This window comes from Bactrocera latifrons, unplaced genomic scaffold (assembly GCF_001853355.1).
Source record: "Bactrocera latifrons isolate USDA-ARS-PBARC rearing strain unplaced genomic scaffold, ASM185335v1 scaffold_121, whole genome shotgun sequence".
Lineage (NCBI taxonomy): Eukaryota > Metazoa > Arthropoda > Insecta > Diptera > Tephritidae > Bactrocera > Bactrocera latifrons.
This window is the reverse complement of record NW_017534642.1, coordinates 771,945-789,855: the sequence shown is the minus strand read 5'-3', so window position 1 is coordinate 789,855 and position 17,911 is coordinate 771,945. Positions and strand designations below refer to the sequence as shown.

Genomic DNA, 17,911 nt, shown 5'->3' with positions numbered 1-17,911 from the left:
TCGTATGATACTGAAAACTAATTAAAAATATATTAGGTGACAACTTTTTATTATTAATTTTAATCAAAATTAACTGTATTATTCACACGCCCCCTCGCTATTTTCCTATTTTTTTATGCAGTGCTTGATTGCGCATAAAATTAATTTCAACTTTTTTTTTTTTTTGTTACTTTGCATAAATACAAGTGTTCAACTCAAATTGACCACAAAACAAATATGAAACTTCAATAATTCAGTACTTTAAGTGCTTTTTAATGAATTTTACGCGGCTAATTATCATTGTGGCCATATGTGAAATATTAACAAACAATAAATGTAATTAAAAATATTTATAGAATTTGGTTTAATTGATAGCAGGCTATGCAAAAATTAAATGTTAATAAATTTTCGCTCAAACACAAAGTGATATTTAGTGAGTCAAGTGTGGACAACATTCAAACAAAAGGTGAAAATTTAATTATAACAAGTAAGTGGAGGCTAAGTTCTGTTGTAACCGATATATAATATTAGTTAGTCGAAAAAGTGTTTACGTATTTTGTCAATAGATGTCGTTGTAGTCGTATATCGCCAGTGCTAACAATCACATTATTTAGAAAACTGTTAGAAAGGTGAGATTGTAAGCTTCATTTAACCAAAAAAGAAGTTAATTTCCTGGGAAGTTGAAAAAAGCTACAATTGTTCAAAAATAAGTGAATATATTTTGAAATTTTTGTACAAAAAAGAGAAGAATGCCACACAAGCCACCAACGAAATTTGTGAAGTTTACGGAGACGATGCAGTATCAGATGCACCTCGCTCTGTCCGATCTATCGTTGAAAAAGTCAATGAAATTATGAAAAATATTGATCAGAACCGCCACATAAGCAGCCATGACTTCGATAAACAACTTAACATTCATGATCAAACGGTTTTGAACCTTTTAAAAAGGCTGGCTACAAAATGAAGCTCGATAAATTGTCTGTGAAAAATTTAATGGACCGAATTAACTTTTGCGATTCATTGCTGAAACGAAATGAAATCGACCCATTTCTGAAGCGAATGGTAAAAGGAGACGAAACGAGGATCGAATACGACATTAAAGTGCAAAAAAGATCATGGTCCAAGCGTGGTGAAGCTGAACAAATAGTCGCAAAGCCAGAATTGACGACTAGAAAGGTTATGTTGAGTGTTTTTTGAGAAGGGAAAGGGATCATCCACTATTGATTGTTTCGATCAATACACAACTCCCTTAATGGAGTAAAGTTGGCTTCATCACAAGACTGTGAAAATTACTTGTCGCAGTTTTTCGCCGGGAAACCAGAAAAGTTCTACACTGATAGAATAATGTCTCTAGCGGAAAAATAGCAAAAAGTGGTCGAAGAGAATGGTACATATTTGTTTATTTATTTATTATTATAAATATAAGAAAAAATTAGTTGAAGTTTGATTAGAACTACGAAAGGACTTGTTCGACTACCCAATAGATTGAAATTTGCTATTTTCACATCGATCACGCTCAACTTTTAATCAAAAACGCTTCCAATGTGCAAACTTCCCACAGCCACGACGCTGAAGCTTGATTTCATTCACTAAAGTTGCCGTCCAGCTACCTTAACTCAATTATTTGCGAAGAAAAAGCACAAAAATCCACCTAACAACAAAAAATATCCATAACTTCATTTGGACAACAAATGTTTTTGTTTACAAATATCCAGCAAGTTTTATGCTTTTAACAAGTGAGCAATTTGGACGAGTTAATTGAATTTTCTCGCTCTATTTACACACAAGGACACAGCAGCCTGGGGATATGCAACGTGCTGCCAACGCACCAGCGGAGTTCAAAAGGCAGCCGACAGCACGCAGCCAAAGTAACAATAAACTGGAGTAATAGAGAGTACAAGTCAATGGAAGCTTCGGCGACAACAGCCATCCTAAACGGAGAGAGGCAAGAAGATTAGGCGCAGTGAGCTGCAGCTGTTTTGGGTTACGCAAGGCAAGTGCAATTAACAGCCAGGCAAATTATAATTATAAATAGACAAATATTATGTATTTAGAATTGTACGCGTGCGCCGTTAACAGGCGACAATGGCATGCAAATATGCCCGACACACACACAAATACAAAATATTGCTTTCCTTGCCTTTATTTAGCACAATTTTATTCAAGGCCTCTTTGCTGTTGTTATTTTTGTTGTGCATGCTATCTTTTCAAGTACATAAAATGCTCGCTTGTTAATGGAGCATCACAATTCAATTAAGTGTTAAAATTAATTAAGTTTTCTAAGTGTCTCACAGACCCAAACCAACACCAACACCGACGACCGTACGAGCAGCGGGCCAATTAAAGCGAAGCCACCCACCCGACAGTGAGAGAGCGAAATACAAGCAAGCAGCTAATTCGCACACCGGAGGCAAAGCAAATAATGCTTAGAAAGTTTAAGTGGAGAGCAGAGTATTTCAAAAATATCTTAGATGGATTTCATTGAGACTTGGGAGGTATTATATCAAGTTTCTTGACAGACATAAATTTAATGCAATTAGATTAAGTAATATACACTTAATTTTCGTTATTCAGAATTAAATTATTGGTCATCCACACCTTTTTTTATACTGCTCTTTTTATTCTGTAATTTTGCTGCTCCTTTATAATTACGGTACGGTCGTTTTTTGCCTTTAATGTTTTTTATTTCTAGATATCTTTCTTAATCTCGCTTTGATTGTGATAGCTCAGATTACTTTGGCTTCATTTACTGTTTTGGAACAAAAAAAAAAAGAGTGAGTCTTACATAAACAGATAATGATGATTGATTCGGTGGTTCACAGTTCGGTTGATTGGAACCTAGAGATGTCAGATGTCCATGGATAAGAAGAGAAGTGGAGTTCAAGTTATTCCGAATCGATTTGAGGTAAACAATTCAGCCTATAACTATGTACTGATGGTCAATTGTTTTTGGTTAACATTTAGTCTAAGTCCACGGACTTAAGAATAAGAAAGTAAGAGCAAAGGTTAACGCTTTTCGTAAAGGTTTGAAATTCAAACGAGAGACAGTACCTATATATTATAATATTTCTTGTAAAACTCATCAATGGGTCAGTCTGTAGCCCATCTCTCTTGTCTGATATTAATTTTAACATTCCCACTCGCTCTACCAGGCAGTTTAAACCTTTACTTTTAAAATTTTCTACAACAAATTTCGAATTAAACGAACCATTCCGCCGTATATGACACGATTTCAATTCTCATTCCAACACATTTCATCTAAAAGATTCTCTCTTTACCATTAAAAAAATTATTTTATCTACTCTTAACAAGTAATATTTAAAAATTATAAACTTTAATCTAATTCTTAATTTTGGCTGTTGAAATTTTTGTTTCTCTCTCTTGCCTTTTATGACTCGACTAATTCCGCTCGTTCGCGGATTGCGCCCCGCGCGTCGGTTGAGCGGGAGGAGGGTAATCGTTGGGCATTATTATTATTACATGGTTTTGGGTTCTTCTAAGCTACTAGGTTAAAAATTTTGCCGAATCAAAGAGACTTAGAAGACCGTATAAAGTAGGAACTTTGCGAAGAAGTATACAAACATGGCGTACTTTTGACTACTTTAAGTTTTGAGCTTTAAGAAAATTTGGAAACTCGATGTTTTAACTGTATAACTTGAGTTAAAAAATAGTCTCTTTTGAAAAGAAGCCACCGCTGCTTCATCAAATTTTATTTTACTTATATTTTTCAGTCTAAACATAAAGCGCCATCTCTTTGTAACAAATTCCTGAACTTCAGTCAGCTCGCCAATGCCTGCCATTCCTGTCTACATTTCAAGCCCTTACTTGCGGCATTCGCAAAACTTGCATGCCCCCAGTTGCTCCTAAATCGCTCTATCTAAATGTGCACTGTTTTAGTGGCAAACTTTTGTGCAAAGAAAGCAAAAATACTTGAAAATGCTGGCCAAACTTGTGAGTCACAAAATTGTGCGCCTGAAATGCTGCTACAATTGAAACACACCTATGTGCATGCGCAACTGTGCCACTGACTTTGGCAGCCGTTCAGGTTACAACGACCGCTGTGCGTAGCCTCAAGCATGTTTTACATATGAATTTGTGGCTTCCTAGCGCCGTGCAGTATGCAACATATATGTAGCTAGAAGAATTCCTCATGGTGCATGTACTTGTGTGTGTGTATGCGAGCTAGTTGCTTACACTTGAGTGCCTTGAGAGCGCCACCACACTGCATACTGGCACGAAACTATACACGGGCGTGAGTCTTCGTATGCAACTCACACAAACACACACTCACGTACAGGGTTCACATAAAGTGGCATGTGTATGTGTGGCTTCTTTATGTGGCAAAAAGTTAAAGTTGCAAAATTTCTAATCTAAACGCACGCACGCACGCACGCACACATGCGTAAATGTGCTGTAAGCACGCCACAGCTTGCAACCTCCCAAATGTGTGTGTGTGTTTGCGGCTGTTCGTTCAGCTCAACCAAGTGCACATGCACTTGACAAAGTGGAAATTTTCGTGTAATACAATTTAAGCACATTTCTTTGCAACTCTGTGTTGTTGCACACAAAAACAAAAACAAGTAACCAAGCACCGTTAATTTTCCTTTTGCTCATACGACCTGCGCGTCCTCAAAGCCAATTGCTTTCAAGTCTGCTGCTCGGCAAACTTTGCCACTGCACTTTCGTTGCAACTCTGCGAAATTGATTGCAAATAACTACAAAATCAAAAACAACAACAACAGCAATAGCAATAACTATATGGTATCGCCATGCGAAGCAACCGCAGCACAAATTTTCTTGTCCCAAACTTCGGCGCGCCAAACTTCCTACAAAGTACTCACACTAACTTTCTGCTACTAACTGCTATTTTTATTGTGCGGACTCCTATAGTACTTTTTTGGGGATGTGAAAAATCGAAAAGAAAACATTGTACTGGCTCTGCATGTGATTTAAGCAAATGCAATTTGCTTAAGTGAAGTTTAGCGAGCTTGCTTTGCTCTCGCAAACTCGCTTGTGCTCTGTGCTCTCTGCTCCCTCTCCATCTCCGTCTCCGTCTCTTACGTTTTCAACTTTTTATAGCTGTGATTTAATAGCTTCGACCTCTAATTGGGCTCTTCTGAAGTTTCTACTGTCAAAGCACTAATTTAGTAATGAACTTTAAGGACTTGCAGCCTGACTGAGAGCGCTGATTGAGTGGCAAGAGTGCTTTAAATTAGCTAATTAAATGGGCTTGAGGGATCGGATTGATATTAAGGGTACAGATGAAGCTGTAAATGCAGCTCGGTAAGATAACCAAATTTTTGGAGAAAAAACGACTTGAATAAATATAAGTTGGCCGTTTTAATTCCGAAGCCGAAACGAAGTTAGTTACAAGCTTTGTTCTTGTCACTGGAATGTTCTCCTATATATAAGGACAGTGGACTAAATGCCCTTTCAGGAGCCTTTAAGTAAGTTTGCTATCACAAGCTCTAACTCCTGGAGACCTTCGAAAGACCTAGCCATTCTAACTATGTAAGGGTAATCATTCAGCTAAGCCACCGTTATAAAACTGCATGCTTAAATCTCAACTCCTGGAGACTTTTAAGAAATGTGGTACCCCCTAACCTTATTAAGCTAAGCTAGCCTTAAAACCTTTTTACAAACTTTATCTTCATTAACTAGGTAGAGGTTGGTCTGGAGAGCTTTGGAAATTCAGTTAAAAATGTTTAAGACGAAAGATTACAACGTAATTAGGAAAGCATTTGAGAGAATTGTTATCCATTCTAAGTATGGAGGGTGACACTTTAAAGGCTAAGCTAGGTCCGCCTTAAAAGCTTTAAAGCTTTTCACAAAGTTTTGTTTCATTTCCTAGACAACTACTGAAAAGCGTGGCTCACTTTAAACAAGGGTAAGTGATAATGCAAACCTAAATATCGATAATGCTAGTCTTGAGAGCTTTGAAAATTCTGTTGAAAATATATTGAGACAAAATAATAGGTTTTAACCCTGTGAGACATTGTATTGCCAAAACCGAAAGGCACTCTGTGTCTCAACTGCTTCATAGAGATATCAGTTGGTGGAAATTCGGAGGTGCTTGCTGAGCCAAGAGTAGATAGGTTCTATCTTGCTTGAGAAATTTAAGAACTGAATGCAAGGACTGTTTAGATGCTATGTCCCTGCTAAGGACCTTATCAATATCACACGTCTTTCTCTCGAGTTTAAAATTTAACCCATTTCTATGGCACAGAGTTACTCATTGCAGTGATGAAGACAAAACCGAAAGTGTCCACACTTGACCACAAAAACAACAATGTAAAAAAAAATTAAAACAGCACATTCAACACACATACAAGTGTAGCAGCAGTGAAGAGCAGTCCTTACTCTTCTTCTTCTTCTTCTTCTGCTTGAGTAAAAATTTCACTAGCCTTGCGGAAATGTATTTTTAATTAAATTGCAATGCTGGCATGCATCACAACACATAACAAGAAAAATGAAGAAATTGTACAAGCACAAAAAATATTTAATTAAACTTTTCTTTACTAGTAAAAGTCCCCCACCGCAGGGCTGGCAACAGGCGCACGCCGACCGGGAGGTTGCTCGCTCAGCAACTCAGCAACTGTGACTCTTGGCAGTCGGTCGCTCGGTCGCCTGTCAGCCGGGTTGATGGCTTGTGACGCTTTTTTATCAGCAAGTTGTGTGTATCCGCCCTTAAGGCATCCAGCCGGTGGCGAAAGGATGAAGGAAGCATTGTCTTACTAAGCGTGCGCCAATCTTGGCTGTTGCTTTCGGTTTTTGTTGTTGTAATTTTACAGCCTTCATTCTTATGTAATATTTTGGTATTATTTGCCAAAGCAGACGCCACTTTTGCTGTTTAAGCAACCCCATCTTCGGCAACCTGTAAGTTTTTCAAGTTTTTATATTTTTATTTTTCTCCGACTTTCGTTTTAGCCACGACCTTTCCTTGAAACTTTTGACACAACAAAAAACATTTAATAATTTTCTTTTGGCATTTAAGTTGACTTTTTTTTTTGACAGTTTTCGTTTCCACTCACACCAATTGAGCGCTCTTGTTGGTTGTCGTGCATTTTTTATCGCCGTCTGTGTGCGGAAATTCCCAAAACTCCACTCCCCACCCTCTCTCGCTACGAAACATTCATAATTTAAAAGCCTCCTTAGTAACTTTCTTTGTTTGGCATTGAGGCCAGCGCTTGGCATATTACACACACCACCACCACAAAACCGTGAACTCCTTCCGCCGCTCTACGTTTACCACCACACACCACCTCACTCATTGGATTGGCATTTGCCATACGCGTGCGCTCAATTTAAAATAAAACTTTTGCTTTTAGCCTCCCAAAAGTTTCAATTCAAATTCATTCCAAATTGTTTAGCGATTACTTCCGCGGCGGGGACACTTGAGACCTTCAACAGAAGCGACTACTGTCGATTTCTGCATTCGCAAGGCTTATTTGCTAAAAAGCATTCGAAAACCGCTAAATTTATATTAGAGGGATAATTGAAAGCTTGGCAGTTCATTGCTCAACGTCATGTTCAGCCCTTAAGTTGTCCGAAATAACACAAAATACATACACTAGAAGATGTTCATAAATCAACAGCGCCTAAGGTGCGGATCAATCTTTAAAATCAATGCTCACTGAGACCACAAGAAACCTGAGAAGCCGCGGAGATCGAAAATATGTTACGCTTTGGTTTAGAAAATTACTACAAATAATGTATTGCGCCATAAAACGACCAGGAAGTGAGAGCAAAGTGAGATCGAGAGGAAACCGCTTTGTAAAACAGCAAAAGTTTTTAAAGATTAAGTTTGTATTTGTTTCGGGCTTTTTTAATCTCTTTTTGAGCTTTTTGCTCAATGGTTAGTAGAAAGCTCAAAGGAACTACTTTTCTTTTTCAGAAATTCTGTTGCTTCCTTTTCGATCTTTTTGCTTACCAACTTCTAGAAAGCTTCAAGGAACTATTTTCTATTTCTGGAAATTAAATCATACGCTAAAAACTAAATTTGCTGTTATGTAAGGAAAGTTCTGTTCTAGGCTTTTGTGATTTCCTTCCGAGCTTTACAATTAGCACCTATCGGAAAGCACGAAAGAATATTTTTATAAATATATATAAATAAAAAAGTAAATCCTTGGATCTTAAATAATTCTATGGAAGAAAATTAAAAAATTCTAAAAGGGAATTAATCATCTTTTCTAGAGGATCGACGAGATCGTGAAAATTTTGCTCAAAAGCATACTAAGAAGTGGTAACGTGGTAAGTGGTAAAAATTACATAGAACAGCAAAAGCTTTGAAACTTAAGCTTTTGCTTTGTTTAAGGTTTTTATGCTTTCTTCTCGAGCTTTTTGCTCACTAATTACTAAAAAGCTCCAAGAAATTATTTTTTTTTTAATACTGAAAAAAAACTAAACCGTGGGTCTTTGCTATGCAATGGAAGTTCTGTTCTTTGCGGTTATATTTTCCTTAAGAGCTTTTTGTTTACTAATTTTTAGAAAGCTGCAACAAATTATTATCTATTTCCTAAAATTATAAAAATAATGAATCCGTGGATCTTTCATTACTGTTGCCAAAAATTAAGATATTCTCCGCGAGAATTAAAGGTATTTAATTAAGTTTTGTAAAACTGCAAAAGCTTTGAAAATTAAGTTTTTTCATATTTTTAGAGCTTTAAAACTTTCTGAGCAAAATTTCTAATCAAAAAGTTTAAAATATATATTTTTAATTGACAAAAAGTTCAAAAAGGAAAGGTAGTTTCAGAGCTTTAACCTTACTGTCAAAACTTAGCATAAAGCTGCTTAGGGTATTGTTGTTGCATTAAATGGCAATTAGAAGTTTGGAAAATGTTTTAAGGCGCTTATTGGTGTTGTAGAATTCCAGCTCAATCGAAAATGACGAAAATTTGTTAGAGACGCACTCAGCAGAGCCATAAATGAAGTATTAGAATAATTTCTGAAGAATTTTCGCACACAAATATTTATGGCAAATATTATTAAGTGATTTTTATGTATAAATTTGTATAAAATATTAATTTGCTTAACGCATTTAAAGCTTTACCATAGCAGGCATATGTTTGCTCAACCGCAAAAAGCTGTGTCAATAATTACACTTACACATGCATACTCATACTGTATGTGGTATATTATAAGCGCGTGGTTGTGTTTCATATAACAATGGCGTAAATTCTTTCGAACAGTACTAAGAACGTAGAAAATGTGTATGATATTCAAATAACAACAATAACAATAACAGCAACAAAGCTTTCTAAGACTGAGTAGCGGCAAAAGTTTAATAATAAAGCACGGCATTCTTCGGCATACACACAGCAGCATTCCAGCACTTATGACAAGCAGTAGCAAGCGCACGCACTCACATATACATGCGCAGACGCAGGCATATGTGCAAGGATAATAAAATATATGCGCTTGTTCTACACATCATAAGTGTTTTATATCGAAACTTTGCTTATTATATTATTTCACTTCCATGCTGTTGGTGTTGCACGCATTGAAAACATGTGTTTTTGGTGTGCGCCTAAATGTAGGCTCTCTCACTCTCCCTCTCGCTGTCGTAAACTCTAACATTACAGCGCTTGTTATTAGCTAAGTATGTGTGTAAATATACTATATACATTTTTAAGACGACATTTATTAAATTTTGAAATAAGCACACTCATATATGTATACATGCATATGTATGTATAAGCGTATATCCTCTTATAGCGCACACACATACACACACGCATGTGGCACAGTGTAGAACAATAAAGCACTTACAAGCAAATAACAAGACATATCTGCGGTTAGCAGTGAAATAGGACAACAGCAACAACAACAGCAAGAAGTTCAGCTGCTTAGTGGCACTCAGCCGACAGCAACACGTACATACTTATTATTAAGTGTAATCCTCATATGCTTACTCATGCGCTTACTCAGCACTCGAGAGTCCTTCGGTGTATGTACATAAGTTCAATTGTTGGCTATTGATTTAAATGTATACATGTATTTACACATACATATGGAGATCATGTAGTATATGTAAGTGTATGGCATTAGCAGCTCAATGCGCCGTTGCCAAGTTTCTCAGCAGTGCATGAGTTGTAAATTTAAAGGAAAATTTAATTTGTTGAAAGGGATTTGTGGTAATATTGGCACAATTTGCTTTCCAGTTGCAAAATTTTTTCGACGTTGCCAAATTTCATTATAACACAACATCTCAAAGTTTTGGAGCCGCCGCTGAACTTAAAGCAGTTGAAGTACTGTATTCTTTTTAACAACAATAAACAATGTTGCCAAATTTAGGTTTAATGACACAGATGTAAATGATACTAATACCGATTAGGGCAAGCAAGGCTGATCAGACGAAACTACTCAGGATTCTTACGAGGAAGACAGCGAAACCCCTGATATTTTCTAGAACCATAGTTGAGCGTACAAAATTATAATTTGAAATGGTCTGGCTAACCAAGGTCCAAATGTCTACCGTCATCACTTTTTATATAGACGGCTGAAGGTTTTCAATGTATAGGAGTATTAAGAACAAAACGTTGACATAACAACTTACACCGTTACCAATTTTCAATAACGAACACATCAAATTGAAATCGATATTCGAACAGATGGCTACTCCTAAATTAAACTTAGAGCCCCACATAGACATATTAAGAACACAGCGTTGACAGACTTAAAAAAAATTACACCCTTGCCAATTTTAAGTAATTGAGACATCAAATTGAAAATCGGAAAATAATTACCAACTGGTATTCGAACTGATTACTGCTTCTCAATTAAACTCAGAGCACCACTAAAATTTTAATATTATCTTAAAGTAACAATTTCTTTAAGACGCTTCATTTCTTTACATACATATATCTTATTACTAGCACCCTAGCTGCCCGCAGCTATCTACACTATCAACAAATTTTGATAGCCACTTGGAAACAAGTCTGTGAACTTTGTATAAAGTTCACATAATCACTTTAAATATCGTTGCAACTAATCTGGTGATTAAGCTAGCGCGCAAATGTATGCTTCTGAAAAGAAAAATTAACGTTTTGCCGTAGGAAGTACGCAAGCTATGAAGCACTATTAAGAGCTATGTTATGGTGGTGTAGTGGGTAACTAAGCCATCGGGCGTAATGAACGGCTTAAGTGTTTGTGTGGCAAACACAAAGCAAAGACGCCACGTTTTTGTCTTTAACGCGATGCACCATTCTTCTTTCGCAGCTATCTGCGGGAACGTAATTTAAAATTACCCGCCAGCATTAAGCTAAATGATTGTAATCAACATTAGGCGATAGAGCCTGAGCGCAAGATAACGGCAGCCTTTATCATGTAAAGTTCGAAAACATGGTTGCCGGTCAATAGCGAAGTTTGGAACCCAAATGGTAGGATTGAAAAGCGCAGACAAGTCTACAAAGGGTGAGTGGCCACATCAGCTTAACACTAAAGTTTTCAAAAAGGATTTAGTGATCTCCGGACAACTGCCTACCACTTCGGAGGCCCCCAGCTGGTTTCGGTTCTTCAGCACTAATATACTGACGCTTGCTCATTTATGCTGGCTCTTTATTCATTACTGCCAATTTCTCACTTCTTTGTCTCATTTCCGTTCGGCGCTCGCTCGTTTATTTTACGACACCCTTGAAACTATCAAAACAAATCCAGGCACAACGCACAAGCACAGTGTTGGCATAGACTTGGCACTAAGTAAGCGGAAAGTTGAAAGCGCCGCATTGGGTTACATTTAGCAGCGTCATTTAGCCGTTACCACCACTTGTCACTCAGCGCAGTTTGCTCTTGCCCACTTCGCTCGCACTTAAATTGCGATTTACGGGACAAAAAGGGAAGCAACGCAAAAAAGGCAGCGGAAACATTAACCATTAAACTAAATGAGCAACATTTTCGAGTATTGCCAGTTGAATTGTAAGAGTCGTCAATGTTTATTCTGGCAGGCAGCGTACTTTTTCTCTCAATTTTCGGCTATTTTTCTTTGTTTTTCCTTCTTCTTCTCTCCGTTGCTTTCGTCGGCTTTGAATTTGCTCCAGCAATGTCGTGGCAACGCTGCGTAGCTGATTGTTATAGCTGTCGAGGAAAAGGTAAATACTTTTATGCTATTACTATTTCAAGCATCCCTGCTATTTTTGGACTATTTCAACTCGCCGCGCTCACTCGTCTTCATCGGTTGTTAGTTACCCAACCACTTGTACTCGTATTTAGCAGTAATGCAATATTTTGTGCTATTTTTCCGCTGACTGTTTTTCGCTTGAAAGGTGTGCTTACAGTGTTGCATAAAATGGCAGCATACAATTTAATTTAATTGCCAATTTACGGAGAATGGAAGACATATGAAACAAAAGGGGCAGAGAAGACGAAAAGTATGCAGAGCTTTGACTCGCACGCCAGAAGCGATTGAAGAAAAAAGTGAATTTATGGAAAAGTCAGAAAACGAAGTGTAATTGAAAATAGCTGAGGTAGAAAATCGCTAAAGGAGACAAGGCAACTAGGAAGGAAAGGGAAACCAAAGGCTCGCGCTTTACGAGAGAGTGGCTAGTAAAATAGTCTAAAGTTAGTATGTTCAGTAAAAAAGTGGTGAAAATATAATTTGAACAAAAACAAAACGGTACTATTTAGTGAATACAAAAAGCAATGAACATTTTTTTGGAAATGTTGTAGAAAAAGTAGTAGGCAAGGGTACTATATTTTAATAAAGATATGAAGAATTATGAACAATGGTTTCGTCCAACTTAAATGTTGTTCTAATAGTAGATAAAGGTATAAATTTAAAGCAAACTACTGAAGAGTACTAAATTAAATTGAAAAAGAATTGTACAACAGTTCATGGATTTTTTAATGCTTACTATCAAAAACATAAAATAAATATTTTCTTGTCGGTAAAATGCCAATTAATTATAACTTATATACTTAATTATTTTTAAAGGTATTGTAAAAAGGGTGTTGTAATTTGCCATAAAAATAGCAAGCAAATCAAAAAAAAAAATAAATAGAAATAAAATTTAAAAAAAGTAGCAGAAGCTAAAAAAGTAGTAGAGATCGAGTTTGGTAGGCAGACGATAAAAAATTAAATTATATATTAAAAATGCACAATAAAAGCAGAAAAACGTATCTGCAGGTGACAAAAAATCTACATAAAATATAAAAACTTATGAGAAAAAGGTATGTAGTAGGTAACATAAAATTGAAATTTAAGTTCAAAATTTACAGTGATGCATTAAAAACTCGTCTGAGACAAAATTGAGTGGAAGGCGCACAAAAGAGTAATAAAGGCACAAAAGTGGACTTAAAGCAACTTAAAGTTTAAAATCTACTACTAATCGCACACTCTAGTAAAATGTAGCCTTTAGGCTATTGGATAAAAAAAATTTACGCAAAACAACTTTTAAAAAAATAGTAGAAATTAAAAAAAGTAGTAGGTGACATAAAATGTATAAATAAATATTTAAAAGTAACCCCAACAGCAGAAAAAAACTCGTCTGAGTGATTAAAATTGATTCGTAGGCGCACAGCGGTCTTGACCAAAAACAACATACATATAAGAAATAATAGAACAAAGTACTAGGTAACATAAATTTTAGGCACTTAGTTCATTTAGTGTGACGGACACAGCGGTCTTAATAAAAAATATAACGGTAAAAATAAAAAAAAAGCTCTTTAAACAACTGAAAATTTTAAAATCTACTACTTTTACAACACTCTAGTAAAAATTAACCCTTAGCACGGCTATTGGATAAAAAAAAATTACGCAAAACAACTTTTTAAAAAGTAGTAGAAATTAAAAAAGTAGTAGGTGACATACATTTTAAATTTTAAATTGAAATACAATATATGCAGTTGAGCAATAAAAAAGTGACTGCGGCAACTAAAATAGAGTGTGGGAGAAGCTTGGTGGGTGCACAACGGTTTTAATAAAAATAGTGGTGAAGTCGCAAACGCGCACTTAAAGAACAAAATAAAATCAATTGCAGCAGCAAAGCTACAAGATGCCAATTTATGTTGTGACATTTATGTAGTGGCATGCAGAACACGATATTTGATTTTATCCATTTTTTTTTTTAATACCCTGCACACAATCCACAAGCGCCACCACCACTTTTTATTAACATATTTTTCAGCATTTTCCGTTGGCCAAAGAAAAAGACACTCAAAGTGCAATTTGTATACACAAAATTGCAGTTTGCAAAGTGCAATAAACGCAAATGGCGGCAAAGTCATAAAAAGGAAGAAGTAAAGCTGCAACGAAGAAAATCAAAAATAAGGGAAACTCACGAAAAGCAAAAGAAGCCACAAGACGCCACAAAGAAGGGCGAGAATCACACGAAAAAGTGTTAAAACAGCAAAAAGAAAACGGTAAAATCGTGCGCAAAAAGTGATTGCAACGAAACTTGGCAGCAGTGCAGACGCGTGCGTAAAGCATAAGCGTACGTGTATTGCATACTTTTGGGCGCATATACATTTTTATATGGCAGCATAGAAAGCATAGAGAGCTGCCGTTATCTACATCACAGCTGAAACGGTAAAAAGTTTTTATGCACAACTTTTACAGCTACAAATGTACGACACCGCTACTATTTACTGCAACAAGCGACAACAACACCAACAAACTACCATAACACTCGGGGAATTTTTATGAAGTAGCAGTGGCTGTGGCGTTGATAAAAAGTGGACAAATCGCTGTGCGCGCATAAGTAAAGCAAGAAATAAGTAGCAGAATAAAAATAATATGCTAAAAAGGGACCAGCAGATAGCGGCGATATATCTATTACTTTATTTTTAGCCACTTAAAAGTTCGTATTTATATATTTTTGCACACACACACACATGCTCACCACTGGCGAAAGCAAGAGTCAGTGTGTAGACAAAGCGCAAAAAGCGGGTATTCTGTTAGGATAGCTGTTGGTGTTTGTATTTGTGTGCTCGAAGTAAGTCGCAAAAATAGCACGAATGCAATGAAATGCAAAGCCGGTGTGTAAAAAGCGAGATAGTAAACAATCAGCTCAGCAAAAATCGTGCCGCGCGCGCTGCTTCTCCTTATTATGACAGTTGTGGTGCGGCATTAATGCATGCAGAGGGCACATTGTGCGGTCGCATGAAGCCTTATGCACACACATTGCTACTGCATACACAACTTAAAACCGCTTTTCTTCTCTATGTCCTCCCCGCCAGCTTGCCAATTTATGCGCAAGCAGTCCCGAAATGCACGAATTGCACTGGTGACCCGCGCAGCGCCCTCTCTGTGTGGCCGCGTAGTTTGTGCTATGACTTGGCTTGCACACAGTAAACTAGAATTGAAGTAGCTGCTTTTGCGCTTACATAAGCGCGCGCGTGTGTATGTGTGTGTGTGTGTCCCACTACCAATCATTTATTTTAGTTTTTCTCTCCACACATTCGGTACAACCCTGCATGGCACTAATGTAAGGGTGAAGGTTTCGACATCATTTTATTCACCTTTTAAATATTCATTGGGTCTTTCGTATTTTTCGCGCGCTTAATGAGCAAAATGCAAAAATGTGAAGGCGCCGCTTTGACTCCACATTCACGTTTGAGTGGCAGCAGGCGTGCGACTCTGGGTGGAGTGTGGGTGTGGGCGGTTTTGATAAATATTTAAATGCGTGCAGTTGTACTTGGTGCTTTGCACGTGGCAGATAAGCAGAAATCACAGGTGCAATAAATTCATTTGTGTTGTTAGGTTTTGTCTTGAACTTTACGATGACTTTGAGGGCGAGCATTTAAGTTAGAATAATAAGTAAAGACGTCGAGCGCTGGAATTAAACCAATGAAGGCTAAAGAGGAACGCAGAAATGCAGTAGAATTACAGCTGGATTGGTTTATTAGATTGTTCTCCAAAGGTATGCTATGAGTTTCACTAAAACCCAATAAATTTTTAGGAAACTAGACATAAGTCAGATTTCAAATTCTTACTCAGTACGAAACCATTTTATGCATATCTAACGCGTACTATGTATAGCTGAGTTCGCAACCAGTTGTTCTATTAGTTTGTAGCCCAAAGGTATGCTATAAGTTTCACTGAAATTCAATATTTTTTATAGGACATAGAAGACTTCATAAAGAACATATTCTGTAGACATAAACCAGGGTTCAAATTCTTACTCAGTCTAAACTATTTCGATGCATTTTCTGGCCATATTTCCGCATATTTCCGGTACTATGAAAAATTTAGTCCCCATCCAAGATTTAAAGCAGATATTTCGACTCGAAATACACGAATTCAAAAAGTTTAAAATTTTTGAGGCTTTAAATTTGCTGAGAGAGAAAAATAACTGGCGCCTATTCTACTTACCTAAAGCTTAATTTAAAGCTACCCTCAAGATATTGACTACCTACTTTGTTCACTCCCTTTCCAAGCACCCTAAATTTAATCCCAGCAATCGCATTTAGTGCGGCCTAATGCAATATCGAATTCAATGAAAATATGATTTTGCCCCGCACAAGTAATAGAAAGAAAATCGCATTAAATCTAACGGCATTTGGCAAATCGAAGAAAAGCCAAATAAAATCAGATCAAAATGGAGGCAGCAAATCGAAAATCAAAAATGAAGGGTAAACGATTTCAAACACAAATATTATATACACACCCTTACGCACCAGGCGGGAAGCCACGAAGGTGGCGAGCTTAGGAGAGAGGTGGAGTGGAGGAGCGATTGAAGAAAAAAAGTCTTACCAGAAAACTAATAAATTGGAATTAAACAGATCGCTGATTGTGGATAAGCAATAATTTAGAAGTGATTTGGCGCTGAAGTGTTCAGTGATTTCACTTTAAACGGTTTTTTTCGATTGAATTTTGACTAAAATTGTTTTATATATTTCTAACTGATTTTTCGTGCACTTTTTCTAATATGGATGTACAAAATATACATAACAATGTATATAGCCTTTGTTTTTATAATTTTTATAAGCTAGGCGCACAAAGGTATGCTACAAAGTTTTTACATTTATATTTAAACCAGTAATACCTTGAGCCAGCTGTTTCCTCAAAAGTAATGACTCGAAATTCTCTGTATTTGTTTGCTTTCATATAAATTTCTTAACTTTTTTGGCAACTTTTTCAAGAGCATGTTTATGGCAACCTTGTGCTCGAGGGTTGTATTTAGTCATCAAAATTGTTTAGCATACTTTTTTGCGCAAACAAACAAGCAAATTACCAAGCCAGTGCCACTGCAAATTCGCTGCAAAATTTTGCTTATCAAAAAGGCAGCAAAAAAGTGGAGGAAACGAAAAATCAACCGCAATTTTATTGTGAAGAATATATTGCAGAAAGCAACCACAAGTAGTTATAAATATATGTATGGAAGCGGGCGAGTGAAGAGTCAGATCAGATATGACGGCACGAAAGAGAGAGGGATCAACAGCGCTAGCGGAGCGTGCGAAATCAAATGCTAAACAGCACAAAAGTACAGTAATAACCACAACAAAAGCAATAACTACAATCAGCGCAAACTTTTTACAGTTACTCTTACTGTAATATAGACAGCAGAGACAACAAGCTAAGCTGCAAAAGAAATGTATGTAAACAACAACAAAGCAAATACTTTGCTTATAATGAAAGTACCGAAAAGCAAATAAAATGTGGCGAACGAAAGTGGTTGAAGCGCACTAAGGCGGAAGGAAGGGGGGAAGGGAGTATACAGAGAAAACCAAGAGCGCACCCTCGTAAAAACTTTTTAGCAATTTAACAGTTTCAAAAATTTCTTTGCTTTTATACTGCGTGTTGCCGTTGTTGCCGTTGTTGTAGTTGTTGTAGTTCTTGTTGCAAACGACAAGACTAAAAGACAATCAAAATGTGAATCCCAAAGCGCAAATTCACAATGAGAAGACAAAAAGTAGAAAAAGTATGGAAAAATTGCAATCTTACAATAAAAATAAAAAGAGAAAAGACAAACGAATTTGCTCGCTGGCAGCCGGGGCA

The 17,911-nt window shown here is 36.7% G+C and overlaps 1 protein-coding gene across 8 annotated transcripts in view; it reads right to left on the bottom strand.

Moving 5' to 3' along the window:
* LOC108978433 (beta-amyloid-like protein) overlaps positions 1-17,911 on the bottom strand; it is a 129,351-nt gene that overhangs the window by 75,229 nt on the left and 36,211 nt on the right. The gene's annotated exons all lie outside the window — the stretch shown is intronic.